This window comes from Megalops cyprinoides, chromosome 4 (genome assembly GCF_013368585.1).
Source record: "Megalops cyprinoides isolate fMegCyp1 chromosome 4, fMegCyp1.pri, whole genome shotgun sequence".
Taxonomy (NCBI): Eukaryota; Metazoa; Chordata; class Actinopteri; order Elopiformes; family Megalopidae; genus Megalops; species Megalops cyprinoides.
Genome location: NC_050586.1, coordinates 29,698,958 through 29,713,709, shown reverse-complemented (window position 1 = coordinate 29,713,709; position 14,752 = coordinate 29,698,958). Strand labels below are relative to the sequence as shown.

Below are 14,752 nucleotides of genomic sequence, written 5' to 3'. Positions count from 1 at the left end.
GAACTGAAGCATCCGTCTCTCCCTCTCCCTGCCTCACAGTGAGTCTGAGCGGCTGTTACTGTCACAGTCTCTTTCTCACCCCGCACTCTTTTGCCTCAACGTTAGCTGACAACTCCAAACGTTTCCTCATCATCTAAGGCCCGTGCTGCAGTCGGAAAGAAGGGGAGAAAATGTGTTTGTCTCAGCACAGGGCTTCAATAAAGGCTGCTACTCTCCCAGATTTCGCTTCCATCCAATGGCGGGCTCGTGTTTTCCCACCCTGCTCGATTCAGATAGGCCGAGGCTGGCACCAGGGCATATGGTTGGCACCATTACCTGGCACGGTTGGCACTGCTGCCTGAGGCACAGTGAGATTCCAACTCCGCTGCCAGAATCTATGTGAAAATGCATTTTCGCAACGTTTTTGGCATTAACCCTGTTGTAACGGTGGCCAGAAAAACAGCATATGAAGAATGTGTCTGGAATAACACCTGGCTAGCACTTGTGTGATATGTTGTCCACACTCTGATGCCCATTGCACTGTTGGAGGTCAGGGAAAGTGTACCTTTTTAGTCCTTGGTGAAACTTTACCCCAGTTCAGAAGAATGATTTTTAATAAACACATTATGAACCCTAACCAACCACTGTGCCAACTGCAATCAGGCAGAGAGAAAAGGTGATTTTGTTTCTGTGACTGTTCTGATTAAAAGTGTACCACTTGTTGCATACTTTTAAAACACACAAATCCTTGATTTTTAGGACGTAGAGTTGTGCGTCTTAAATCCACCTTAACCAGTTTGCTTGTGTGGAGCAAGTGGAGGGCAGATTGAATGGTGGGTGGCTGAGACTGACATATGACCAGGTGAATGCTCTGCATACTAAGCTAGTACCTCTTCAAACTCAGACATGAAAGACTGGAAAATAAGTGCATGTCATTTTTGAAAGTGCAGTTTGTTAACTGACAGAACAAGAGACAGGATGGATGGCATCTCTGAGCTCACTCCTGCATTACAGCTGTCTGGGGTTTTGGATTTAGAATGCTTCTTTAGAATGATTCTTGCTCTTGTCTGGCAGTGTTTTCGCTTCTCTTCCTCTCTCAAAGCCTCGTTCTGCACCTTCAGCTCTGTGTGGCGACGCTCATTGGGTCGGTTGACACTAAGCTGATAGCCTTGGATGACTTGTTTTCTATTAATGCCACGCCTCTAAACAGCAGGCCTTGTAACAGCACAGTTACAGCCTTCAGGTTTAATCCAAATAAAGCAACTTTACAACCCCCTCTTGAACTCTCCACAAATGGAAGGCTTTTTCTGTAATTCCGAAGAGTGTATCCGTGTGTGTGTTTACCCCTGCAATATTATGTGTTTATGATTTAATCAGTTTTTCAAATCCAAAATCCATCCTCTTTGTGCTTTTAAATTGTCACTTGCAATTTGATATTTTTATTTTATTTCGTCCATCTGGTGTGAAGCCGTGTAAGAACTTAACTTCTTTATGATTTTACCTGGACAGATTTATAGAGAATGAGCATCTGGGATCTTCAGGGTGCAACAGCTTGTCCTGTAATGATAACTGCAAGGACTTTCCAAACTGGCAGTTTTGGGTGGGTGCAGTAGTTCTGAAAATGGGTACTGGCACAGACTCAATCTCAGGTCCCTAAACCACTAAAAAAAAATCTAGTAATAAAAATCAATTACTGAGTTTCATCTCCCTACTATTAAACATTATCAATCTTGATTTTTATTCTAGAAGAGCACTGTTGAGGTGGAAAAAAAGAGACACCGGAGTTTGGAAATTGCATTCCAAATAGAATAGGCAAGCCATTCGGCTCTCTCCACTGGAGGAAAATGGAATCCTCAGGTTTAATTAAATCTGGAGCGAGGCAGAAAGGAACAGTTTGCAGATGAGCCTCGGTGTCCGCGGGGCATTTAAACAACCCGCACACATGCATCAGCTTTGTTTCTTTTCTCATTTCTCATAATTTCATAAATGGAAGAATACTCACGTCCTGAGAACAGCCCATTTCGCTGACCATCAGGATTATGATGGTTCACAACGCATAACCATCTGCTTATTGTGCAGTCTGACGGGACCTTAGGCCAGCGTCAAGATTTATGAAAATAAACGAGAGCCGTAGCCATAAATCCAAGTCCTCAGTGAAGGAGCCAGAGCTGCTAACCCAACCATGAAATTGAATTATCGGAATGGTGTTTGTTCCTCCATGGGTCCCGTGACAGACACACAGACCTCACCTCTTTCATCTCTGCATTGCTGTGATTAGTGTACTCATTAAGTTACGGGAACGGTGCCACGCATTTTTAATTAGAGCTAATTTCCTCCATGGTTGTGCGGTGGTCTTCATCATTTACATTTTAGGCCTTAGGACTGATGTGTCGTGGAGGGATATTGTCCTCTTTGTGGGTCTAGTTACTGCTTTACCTTTCCATAAATCAACATTGTCAACTGTGTCAAATTATGGTTTGTCGTTATGCGTCAATTCATGGCTTACAGTTGGATTGCAATTAAATATCAATTTAACAGTATGACCAGTGAAAAGGCTTATACGGTGATATATATACTAGACCTAGGCATAATAGACCTTGGGCCAAATGTATCAACGGTGCGTACACACTAAAATCGTGCTGAGCACTTTTCTACACATAAAACGGTAGTTATGAAAAGATACTTCCCGGGAAGACATGCATACCTCTGCGCGTGGTCTGGAGGGGACGTATGCATAAAATTTGTAATTTGCAGATTGACGACACCAAGAAGAACTAACGGTGATGCAAGGAAACTTGTGTCAATCATTGATGAGTGTTATCGCACTGGTCCTGTGTGCACTTATTTGTTTTTTTGGTCTCTCTTTTAAAATCCGACCACTTCTTCACCTTCTCCACCGTACGCACCTCTGGTGAAACTGCATTTATAGCAGTCACCACTTTGAGCCACTCCGCACTCCTACCATACTAATAGTAATGTCAGATGCACAAATGAGGGATTGATATGTATTGTGTTTTTACTGCTGCAGCAGTAGGCCAGGAGCAGGGAGTGCTGCCTGATTCAAATTCTGGAAACTCTGGAATTAGTCTCCAGAGGGGGACTCCTACTTTAAGTTAGGGTACAGCAGAAATCTCGCATCTGGGATTTGAACCTGCGCCACGCTACCGTGAGGGACAGTCTCACTCTCTAATTGGTGCTCCACCACACGGGGAGATGTATAGTTTCCCTGCAAGGGGTTTACTCAACATACAACTTAATGAGATAGCTGCGAGCCAGGCCTGGAAGTGGAGAGTCACTCACCGGCCATTAGGGCTGTGCAATATAGCCGTCACTATTTTTAGCGCAATAACAGCTATCCCCGGTATGTGGCGTTAGGTTTCTTCCCGTATTTTTTTCCCTTTAGTCATACCTGCTGTGGGAGCACACCTCCAAAGTTCAGTGAAATGCTTCCGGGGCAGAAAAATATCACTTGGATCTATATGTTGGTTAACTTATTAGCTTTGAAAAACACATAGCATATGTTTTCACTCTTTATCTTTGTAGCCCATATTTTTGTATCTACCACATGGGACCAGCATAGTGCTGTTGCTGTGATATCAACATTGAATAGATACGAGTGGCATTTTCCCCCGGAAACCTTGGAAAACTGGAGGTGTGCTCACGCATCAGGTATGACTAAAGGGAAAAAACATGCGGGAAGAAACCTAGCGCTACATACCGGGGATAGCTGTTATTGCAACGGCTATATCGCACACTTTACTATAGACTGTCTACCTCAGTAAGGAAGCAAAGCGACATTTTATTATTAGTGCTAGACCACATAGGCTGGTGATTAATCTTTCATTGAAAGAGCTTGCAGTCATGCTTTGTCTCTCTTCAGCATGTAGAAGTATATCAGTCTAGAATTAGTTTACATTCCTCTGCAAGCACCACTGACTTGAGCTAAGGGATAAGGATGGGGACCACAGATATAAATGTGTTATACAGACTTTTTAAAAAGTTTAGCAGAATTTTGTGAGCTGATTTCAGTCTAAAAAGGCTTGACAGTCTAATAAAGACAGTTTCAAGTGGCCATTACATGCCTAAGGGAGACAGGAGATTCGCTGTAGCTCAGAGATTAGAATAACAACTCATTCTTGGGAAAAGCTTTTGTCTGAGTATTTTGTGCAGCCTTCACAATACCTTCATAAAGTCTGATTAATGCCATTCATAAGAATTTGTAAATGTCTTTTAATGCTTGTAATAACTGAATTCATGAATACTAACCCAAATGTTCACATTATGACTTTTGCCCTTATGAGCCTGGCCTGCAGTTATACAGTTTAATAAATGGTACTGTGGGAAACTGGCTAAACCCTATAGTAAAGTAATGGTAAATTTCTGAGGGGGCAAGATTGTTATAAGAATGTGTGAATGCTCAATGTGATTATATATGAAAGATATAATGTATCACTTATGAATATGAGGTAGGCTGTGTAAGATGTATTTCAGATCAATTGCAGCCAGTTGTGGTAGGTTATTCTTCCCAACTTGTGTCACTGCAGATTTAGGCCTGGCTGCAATCAGCATTTCTCCTTAACCTTGACGATAGATAGATGCAAAGGTTACTTTTCTGTTTTTTTTTTCTTGGTCATTTTGGTGATTTGTCAAATTTACAGACTGTTAAGGAACAAAGTAGTACTTCCATTTAACTGTGTAAAAGTCAAAATTGAGGACAAATGTTGATTTAATCCTGACCTCTGTGTCATTTCTAATAGCATTCTAATGGGAAGTAGCAGTTCACTCAAGCATAATACGGAGTCATCATCAGGATTTTGATATTTGGAGGAAACTACTGAAGAAGTTTTACTCACTTAAACTCTGGGATGGTAGGACAATTTTATACAAAACATCACTGTACAAAATCATCTAATCAAACACATTAGTGTGACATCTGTAGTATACTGCAGTTTTTTGTATACATTTTTGTTGTTTTGTTATCTCTGGCTGTGATATCTGTCTGCGTTATTGTCTGGATGTGGACTTCTAAATTACCTATCGCTATTTGGTCTGGTGTTTGGCTTGAATTTCAGTAGGCTTTGCAGCAAAAAGGAAGTGAGAGGCACTGAGGGTGCCAATTTCTGCACCGATATCAAACACTCTTTTCCACTGATGATAGCTAATGCACTATGAAGAGCTCAATATTCTGCGAGGAGCTCAGCGGGACCGGATTCATTACCCAGAGTTCAGCAGCGCAGCGCCAGTGCATTTATTACAATAACACCTAGCCTGAGGACAGAAAGAGATGGTATTTACTGAAGTCCTGGTCCAACAGACAGGTAGGAAATGTAATAAATGTGAGGACAGTGTTGGGGAACTCAGGGAGATGGTGTGTTATGGAATATTGCCAGGCTGTCCTGGACACACTGATTTTTTTTTTCAGCAGGGAACACTAAATAGCCTGGAGCTGTACATAGGAGAGTGCGGCAGAAAGTCAAACTTTCTCTGCAACTTTTTCTTTTTTAGTATCAGCTTTGGAGGCAGGAGCTTGTGAGCTGGAAGGTGGCTTGGGGCATGGGTTTCTCTTCTTTTCATCCCTGTGATATCCAGAAATACTTTCATGTTTTACATCAGATGTAAATTTTAAAAAATGTGTCTCCTAGCAAAAGTAAGGGAAAAATCCCAGGCACTGACACACTAAAGCACAAGATCAGCAAAAGCAAAATCTTTAGATTTTTTCACCCGTATACATTAGCAATAGGAATTGCAAGATACAGTCATCTTTCTAAAAAAGACATTTGTTTGAAAGAATTTCATGTGTTTGAAAGAGTTTGGAATGTGGCATGGCTTGGAAGATAGGTATATGGGCAAAGCCCCGTTTGGAGTGATCATAAATAGTAAAACCACCAGGGTGACAGGAGAGGGGATGGGGTAGCAACCTTTTTAAACTATGGCCACAAATAAGGAACAGTGAGCCAGCTGATGGTGCATACTGGAAGGGTGGGATTATAAACTGAGGTCATTGTCACATGTGCTTTTTGCCACATCAGAGAATCCTTTCACTTTTAAACCTGGATTTTAAAAACCATTAGAGCTGTTTATTTCACATAGGAAGACCCTTTCAGCAGAAATACTGAGTGCTCTATGTCCTGTCACTACAAAGGAAAAAAAATAGAAAATATTATTCGTTTGATTATGGCCTAGCTTCCGAGAGTCTCTCTTCCTTTTGATGTCTGAAGATTTCTAATCATATGGGAAGTGTGTGTTTAACTTATCCAGTAAACCATATAAAGGTAAGGGAGCAGTAATCAACTCAAAGCGCCAGGCTTTGTGCACATGAAGAATGTCAGCTCAAGGTGTACTGTACCTCCACTCCTCTGGCAAATGTGCCAGTCCCATCACCTCTCTACATAAACACTGCCCTGGCTGCCGTCACACCAAGCCGACCTTGTGCTTGTGGACTGTGCATTGTGGTCTGGCTAGCCATGTGTTCTTTTGCTGGCTGAGCATACATTCATTTTCATGGTGGACTATGCGGGCTTTGTTTGATGGTCCGTGTGTCTGTTTGGAGGAGAGTAGGAGGTTCCATCTGAAATGCGGCCTGGTAAATCCCTGCAGCTGCACAGTGCTGCTCCTCTTTCCTGCCTTCTCCCAGGAGAACCTGGGCTACACCTGGTTCCTCAAAGACACATTCTGCTTTATGTGGCAATTTGGCACTGAAATGTGTGTGATTCTTTCTTTTAGGGCATGGAACTGTTATGAGAAAAAAATCATTTTCTGCTTATATCACGTTATCGAGAAGCTTAGCTGAGCCCTTTTCAAGGCCAGCTTATAATTTTACATCTTATGCAGCCCAAGGGCACCAGTGAATCAGGTCATTAGAAAGGCCAGGTCTCAACATGGCAGGATAAGGGCCGCTGTCTCTCGGAGAAATGTCATCCCCTCAAAGGTTTGACATTTTCTACCTCGGCGAATTTGTAATGAGGAAGTAACTCTCAGTAGGCAGACGGGTCCTTCCTTCTAGCCTCCCTCTGGCACAATATGGGACACCTATTCAGACCTTTTCAGTCTACTGCTTTGCATTGGGAGTGCAGACCAACACATGTTTACAGTTCACAGATCTTCAGTTAGGGTATGTGAGGTCCCTTGGGGCACTCCAAAAGTCCTCCCACTCACCATCATTCCCCTTGCAATAATTTACCCACCCCTCTTGTGGTTGGTTGACATTGTGAGTAAAACACAGCATTCAGCATTAATCCAACTGAAGCTTGTGCCAAATTTCATCTACAAAAGGTGCATAAAAATCTTAATTCAGCTCCAGTGCCCTCCATTTGACAATGTACTTCTTTTGTTTTACTCTTGTTCATATTATAATGTTATGCAAAAAAAATTGCAATTTGGGAGCTATTGTTGCATGTTGTCCAGCAAGTAGTCGTAATCGAAACATCAAAAATATTCAATTGTCAGTGAAGGTCCTGAGGAAGTTAATGGTGTAATGTTGGTCTTAAAAATGTTCACATTACAGCTTCCCTCCACAGTCATGCACAAATTTAGATATTGGAAAATCAACAGGACATGTAACACATTACATATAACCAAGTGTGATGAGTGTGTCAAAACGCTTTTACAAGGTGTGCAGAATATCCTCATGGGCCTTTGGCTGGCAAGGGCTTTGGCAGTTTAGTGTGCCCTAGCATCCAAAGCAGGGACACTGCAGTTGATTTAACACCTCTGCAATGGTATCTATGCTGAAACAGGTTCAGTGATGTTCTGGCAGCAGTCCTCTTCTGCAGCAAAAAAAAAATGTGCTGGTTGTCTCTGTCTCGGGCTGAGCATCAGCTGATGGGATGATTTGCACTTCAGGGAAGCCACTGGAATGGGCCGTACTGTACCACTGCTGTGTTAAGGAAGACCGTCATTTCTTCTGTTTATGCATTCTCTTTCAGTGTCAACCTGAGCCATAAAATGTCAAAAGAGGAACACATTGTTTTGTTTGGCTTGTCACAATTTACCCCAGTTATGTTCAGTGTACTTACACTTCCCCTTCAGTTAATGCCTCTCTCTAGCTTCTAACTAAATTTCAACGTCTACCTCACAATGTTTCTAATATCTAAACTGCATCTAATATTTTCCTGTGCGTAAATAAGTCTCTTATTCCCGTCTGGGTGGTAATGCGTTAATCTCCCTGGAAGTCACGCTCAGATAAAAAGATTAGTGATCAGCGTATGTTAGTGCCAGAGGTGACGTCCGTCTCTCCCTCTCCTTCCTGCAGCAGGAGCTGTGACTGCCCAGGGCCCCGCCCTTCGCCTAGTGGGCTGAGCCAATACGATGTGTCTTCTGATCTATGTGGAAAATCACTGTATCGTTGAGTTTCTTCTCAGGTGACTTTAGTGTGTCATAGCTTCATTAACCTGTACATCAAAGTGACTCCAGGCAGAAGTTTTTGTAACAGGGAATGGAAAACGCAAATGGAATGAATGTCATGTCAGACTTAAAGACTTGATTCTTTTCAGTTAATAACAACTTTGCCCAGTTTAATTCAGTGTAGCTCACCCATCAACAAATGATTCCTTTTTCACTTCATTGTGTCCTGTGCAGTGTGATTACCCTTGTATCCTTCTTAATAAATCATTTTAATTATGGGTCCCAGAATGTTGCAAAGTAAGTTGCAACAGCAGTGTAAGACAACAGCATCCAGACTCCAGTTGGAGACTCTAGTGTTGGTGATAAGATTGTGACTGAATGACTTGAATGACATACCTTTATTAACAAAAGTAAATTGAACGCTTTTACAAATGGCAGTTCTCAAGGGGAAAAAAAAACAGTATCTCCAAAAATAGTTCTTTATTTCAGTGTTGTTTGTTCTCTTTTCTCTAAATAATGCATGACATTGTCTTCTCCAAGCAAGCGGAAGCCATTGCAGCAGCCTGTTAAATCTGGACTGGCTGGCGTGGAGATATCTCCTCAGGAAGTGTAGGAGTTACACACACATTTTCTTTCTCCACAGTGAATAATGCCTCAGACATTTGTTGAAATTATTTTATGGGTTATAACGTCTCCACTGGTAGGTGTCTCATTACTCCTCTGGGGTTTTTGTCTTTGAGAGTGAAACTACTGAACACCTGGGGAACACTCTTTTGATGCATGGCATTGGGGGGCACATTTTGGGGAGCTGGAGTCATGGGAGCAGGGGGGATAATTAATGCAAGTGCACACAGGATGGGGGGAGACAGGGATACTCACTGTGAGTACCCTGACCCTTCCTGCCTGTGGGTTGGTGACCAATCGATTGGCCCAGTTAACAGACTTTAATGATCGCCCTAGTTTCGTTAAACATCCAGCTTTCTGAATTGGTGGCATTTAAAATATGCAAGTCGTTTTGAAGAAGGATATCCACTAAGCAAATAAATAATGTAACATGACGATGCCACACGTGAATATTTAATGGATATGTATTCCAGTTCATGCCTCTCTTAATATTTCTATAATTGATTTAAGGGGGTGGCACTAGGAATTGTAGCAGCGTCTTTTTAATGTGATATTTTTATCAGGCAATGGCTTTGCTCACATGGACTCTTCTAAGTAGAGCAAAAGTCTTGGGAAAGGGTTAGGTCAGGCAGTTCCTGCTGGGCACAGTGTCACCCCCCACTGTGTATCTCTCTCTCTCTGACATCCTCCCAGCCTCCCCCACCCCATCACATTGTCACATTGTTACATTGTCACAGATCATGTTGCACTGTGCGCTGTTGCCATGGTATCTCTGTGACACAGCACAATTCCTGTTGCCCTTTGGAACTGGATACCCCATCACACCACCCACCTGGAGATACAGGTGGCTGGAAACTCACCCTGCACAAATGGGTCTGATTTTGGAGGTCGGTGTGTTTCTGGTCGATTGCAAGTCTGGAGGTCAGTGTGTTTGGGTCAGATTCACACAGGCCAAGAAGGTGAGAGACAGAACTTGTAGGTCCTTCTTAAAACAAAGTTTCCTTTTAAGTTTCCTTCCAAAACTTAAAAAAATAACAGGTACATAAGACTTGTAAGCTTCTGATGAAAAGAAAAACAAGACCTGGGAAAATGAGATGTATCGGATACATTCTTACTTTAAACGAATCCTAAATGTAAAAAATATATTCAAACATAATTTGTCAAAGTGAGTGATTAGAATTCAGTGGAGGTACTCTGAGGAATGTGTGTTCCCAGGGATGCACAGTGCCCCCAACTCGACAGCCCACCACTTGAGCATTCTGTTCTGCTGGTGCTCTAGCGTATCCATGCAGGACATTAATGCATAACCAATAACGCGTGACAATACCTCAGAGACCTCTGCAAAGTGGGAGTCTGCCCGCCAGGGCCTCAGTCTCTTACAGAGTCATGCCAAGGACTTTGAAAATGGCAACTCTCTGCCTCTCCGCCTGGCACTTAGCAGGAGATGAGATGGAGTGTAGGTAATAGTCCTGTAACAGGCTTGCGTTCCGTATAGGGGGAATACTCACAGAGCTGTCCCTACTGCAAATACTGGGGTAAGACTGGAGCTTGTGAGCTTTCAGGCTCAGGCATGGCCCCTTACTGCAGAGCCACATGAATTGGAAATCATAAGGATTTGTGTCTTGATCTATAACGCAACGTGTCTCACATATGTTTTGTTTTTTTTTTGGTCTCTGCGGGGTAGTTGTAGATAAGAGTTTCGTATCAGCGTGTGCCGTGCAGAGAGTGAATAATTAAAGAAGTTTGCAGAGCCGACAGTGCTGAGCAGATGGTAGCAGTGCAAATGACTGAGATGGCACTGCATCCCTATCAGCCTCTGTTCTTGCCTGCTCTGTATCAAAACAGAATGGGGTGCTATATGTACATTGAAATTGTATGTACCATCCAGATGACTGTGCTCTGCAGCCTTCGGGCAACTGAATGTCCCTCCCAATGGGTTCACTCCTCTCAGCCATGATGTCTGTCAAGACCCACCTCTTCACCCTGCATCTCTGTCCTGCCTCAGTCCCCTCCCCACCCTCAACACCTGCTACTTGTATTACCTGCTGCTTATTTTATGTGCAGTATCGCGATGTGTCATGGGTACTGTGATCGAGTGACTGTGATGCATGGTAGTGTACAAGCTTTGCTTCTTTTAGTTTCTAAGCTGTCTAGCTTCATGTTAGCACAGGTTAACTTGTTGTGGTGCTTGAATGGTGCTGTTCTCACACTCCTCGGTCTGAAAGTGTTGCTCATTTAACTTGAATGGATATAGTTTTGTTCTCTTGTGCTGGAATAGAAAATCTATTTCTCTCTTTTTCACTGTCTTTTTCTCACTATTATATAATGTGTATGTGTGTGTGTGTGTGTGTGTGTGTGTAAATTATCAAAATAAAGTGACAACATCTTCATTGTTGAACTCTCCTGCACATTATGTAATATTTATTGTGCATTGTCAAACTGAATTTCAATTCCAAATACTTAGTGTGGAAAACACTACATAATTTATGCTTTTTTAAGTCAGCTTCTTTTCTCTATATATTTCCGTAGTTTAGTCAGATGTTGGGCTGTTACGAAAGATTTTGTTCTTCCTGTATGCTGAAAAAAATGTGAAATTGCTTGTGAAACCTCTCCATCCAACATCCATCCACAATATAAGTGTGGAAGTGGTAATGCAGTGCAGCAGTTAAAGGCCTGAGATTACTCTGAAATGGGTCTATCACACTTGTCCCTTTGCACCAGTATAACTCAGAGTAGTAAGCCCCAGTCTACAGGGACTTATGAATCACTTGCTGCAGTGGTCTTAAGTGGGAAGCTTTCTGCGAAAATCCACTATGATAAAAAAGTTAAATATTAAAATGAAATATGTATATGTTAATATATATGTCATGTTTGAAAAATACTGCTATGCAATATGGCTCATCCCCCTCTTCTTCTTTTAGGTTGGCAGAGAGGCCCCCCCTCCCCACATCCATCACCCCCTGCTGTCCAGGCAACCTCTCCTTTGGTCAGGTCACACCTGTGGGCCCCCTGCCAAAGCCAGGGCTGCTTTACGGGCACGTCTGAAGCGCTGGATCGAAATGAAGAGTGAATGCAGCTAAAGGAATGAAACCATCAGCGGGTCATGGACTCATGCTGATGTGAACTGCACCGCTGCACGCAGGATTTGCACAGGAACACATATAGGCAGGGGACTGATATATCGCCCTGTTTCTGGCGCAGGAAAGGAGGAAAGCGTTCCAGCTCTGAGAGCTCACAGGAACTCACTGTCCAGTCACTGGAGATCCATTCTGTACTGGGTTATTGTTTACTCTTATCACATTTTGTATTCTTTAACAGCCTCTGTGTGCTGGAATAGGCAAAGGTTTAACACCTGACTCCTGTGTGTAGTGATCCACCTCCATGGAGTACGAGATGACCACCGGGCTCTCGGCGGCAGCCATCGTCGCCATCGTGTGCAACTCCGTGGTGGCCGTACTGATACTCATCCTCTTCGTCATCCTCTACAAGGCCTGCAAGGTGCCCTCCACCCAGCAGAAGGCGCTGGCGCTGGCCGCCGGACAGGAGCAGCAGAAAAAGAACGAACAGAAATACTTACTCTCGGCGCCCTGACAGGACATGTCCGCAGGCACTTCCACTGTGTAATTCTGAAGAATGACAAAGAGGAGTCCAATAAATCTGCTTCTGTTCTTCCTGGGTTTGTGCCGCCTCTAAACAGGCAATAGCGTCCCTCCCCTCCTCCCTGGACCCCCGAACAACTTGGAGAATAGCTAGGACCTACGCTTCTGTCTCCTAGCGTGTGAATGTGTGCGTACATGTTTGTGGGACAGGGTCATTGGATAACCGTCTCAGAGGAGTGGGAGCATCCTAACAGGTGAGACGGGAGCGCAGGAGCGATAAAGCTAAAGTGTTGTGGGAAATGTATGCCATCACATGGATGATTGTGCAGTGCTCAGTCTCTAAAAATATCCTCTTTCCTACATTCCCCAAATTAAGTCTCCAGTGACTATACGCACACACATGCGTACACACACACACACACACAAACACACACACAGAGCTTGGAGTATAACAATGCCAGTGAAAGAAAATCCAGTCGGGATGTAGTGAGGACATATTCTCACACAGTTAGATATGCATCACATAAATCTAAAAGCAACAGGAGCAATAGCATGCCAGCAATGTAAGGGAATTCTCAAGGCCAAGGCCACTGAGGATCTGCAGCAGGATATCGTATGTCACAGTACACAGGCAATGTTATGTAAGGGGAAAATTGCTTAATTCATATTTCCTGCTTAAAGATGTGCAATCTGTCAGTTGGTTCTCTCCTCTCTGACAGTGCATACAGAGAGTGTATATAGCTAGGAATAGCGCAGTAGTGCACCAAATGCACACACAGAGGGTATATCCAGGGATATGAGCAGTGCGTACCTGGTGATGTAACAGTTGTGGTCCAGCCATAAGTAGGCCATGTGCTATACAAGCACAGGAGCAGCGCAGCTCCACATGTTCTGTGGTGAATCCCTCCAGGGAGAGCTCTCCTGGAATCTGTAGTGGGAACAGGGTCTTGGGGACTAGTGCTGCCTCCCTCTGAGTACCATGTGCTCGAATATAATACGTCAAAACAACAGAGAGGGGAGTTTAGAGTCTGCATGTGTCATACAGTCAAGTGACAATGTGGGGAAAGAAAAGGACCTCGTCTTTCCGTTTGTCCTGTAGGTGGGCTTTGGAGAGAGAGTGGAGGCGGACCATCGAAGCGCACCAGTGCACTTCCAGCCACTCGCCGGCAGCTGCTCAGTTCTAGACATGACTAACAGATATTTCACTGCTGAAGCAGATGGTGAGATAAGTGGTAAAGTCCTGAGAAAGACTGGTCTATTGAGGAAGCCTGTCGTCCTGTTGGTCTGCCATTCAGATTGGATGAAGAAATCCAGGCATACTGAACAAGCACATTGATCTTCCACTGATAAATGATACTCAATAACCTGAAGGCTTTTTTATTAATTAGTTTTTTAAGCTTTTTCTGTCAATAAAAAATAGGGGAGTAAAATCATGATGGAACCTGATGTTGATGAAGGTATTATTTTTTTGTGATGCTCTGATTTTTTTTTTCAAGATGCATCCAAGATATAACATTTTTCCTAACTGCAAATGATGACCACCTAAAGCTGGAGTAAAATAAATGAAAATGTTTACAATACTTAAAACACGTTCATTTACCACTGACACCTCCCATTCAATTGGTCAATGTTAATTAATAATGATATGTTTTTATTTTTGATTTATGTAAGTCTGTATGTATGTATTTATACACATAATACATACTCCCAAACAGCATATAATATGTTTAATGTGCATTTTACTTGTGTTCATTTGTTTTGTTTGTCTGTTTTGTTTTGTTTTAATTATTCTGGAAGGTGAAGTCAGCCACTGTGAAATCATTCATTTTTCCCTTTCAATAACAAAATTAAAGACTAGAAGAGTCTGAGAGAGGCTATATGTGTGTTATTTTGGAATTCACTGTTGAATCGATTTGGCAATTTTTTGACATTGTGACAGCATGTGAGTGGCACGTCTCTGACTGTCTGTGTCCCGGGGTGTTAGCTAAGGTCCGAACACTTTCTCTCAGACCCTTCCCCTTCTGGGAAATCTCCAGCTATCCCCCCTGCTGCTATCATCTCCTGCCCCCTCCTCCTCCAGAAGCCAAAACAAGCAGCGCTGGAGGCTTGTCATCAGTGTCTGCACCATTCATGGGTGCACACTTACATGCATGAAAGCCTATACACAAATTCACACAAGCACATGTATGCTCATACACACAGACACA

The 14,752-nt window shown here is 43.0% G+C and overlaps 1 long non-coding RNA gene across 1 annotated transcript; it reads left to right on the top strand.

Moving 5' to 3' along the window:
* Positions 1–12,532: 12,532 nt before the first annotated feature.
* Positions 12,533–14,410, top strand: LOC118775959. The gene is made up of 2 exons (XR_005004898.1): positions 12,533–12,799; positions 13,645–14,410. It is a non-coding gene; the product is annotated as an uncharacterized LOC118775959 (long non-coding RNA).
* The last annotated feature ends 342 nt before the right edge of the window (positions 14,411–14,752 follow it).